This window comes from Centruroides sculpturatus, unplaced genomic scaffold (assembly GCF_000671375.1).
Source record: "Centruroides sculpturatus isolate CEXI.00-Female unplaced genomic scaffold, Cexi_2.0 scaffold152, whole genome shotgun sequence".
Classification (NCBI taxonomy): domain Eukaryota; kingdom Metazoa; phylum Arthropoda; class Arachnida; order Scorpiones; family Buthidae; genus Centruroides; species Centruroides sculpturatus.
In genome coordinates this window covers 436,841-437,372 of record NW_019384348.1, presented here as the reverse complement: position 1 = coordinate 437,372, position 532 = coordinate 436,841, and positions in this window count along the sequence as shown.

Here is a 532-nt window from a genome sequence, read left to right as displayed (position 1 = left end):
AATATTTATATATATATATATATATATAAAAAATAATAAATATAATAATATTTTCCAAAACATCTTCACGGATTGTGAACTTTTAGCACCAGAAGTTTCCTGCTGAGAAGTCTTTTATCACAAGAAAAAAAAAAAAAAAAAAAAAAAGGAGGAAGACTCGTAGAAAAGCTTAAAAAAAAGGAAGAAAATTTGCATATAAACTCTTTGAATAGTTTGAAGTGTGGTTAAATCAATTTTCTCTGCCAACTTTTTTAAATATTTTCTACCAAAAGATATCCGTCTTCGTACTTTAAACATTTATGGAAAAGTTTCAGAGTTGGAAAGAATATACGAAATTCACTTACCTTTTTCTTCTTCGTTTTCATTTTCGTCCTTGAAATTTCTATTCTAACTTTATTTCCTTATTGTTTTGAATGGCGTAAAAAGTACTTCCTGACATAAAATAACATTTCTTTTTTTTTTCTCTCTTGGTAAATGGAGCATCTCCGAATTTATTTATCCCTTTTACCCCCCTTTTCTTTTCAATTTACAT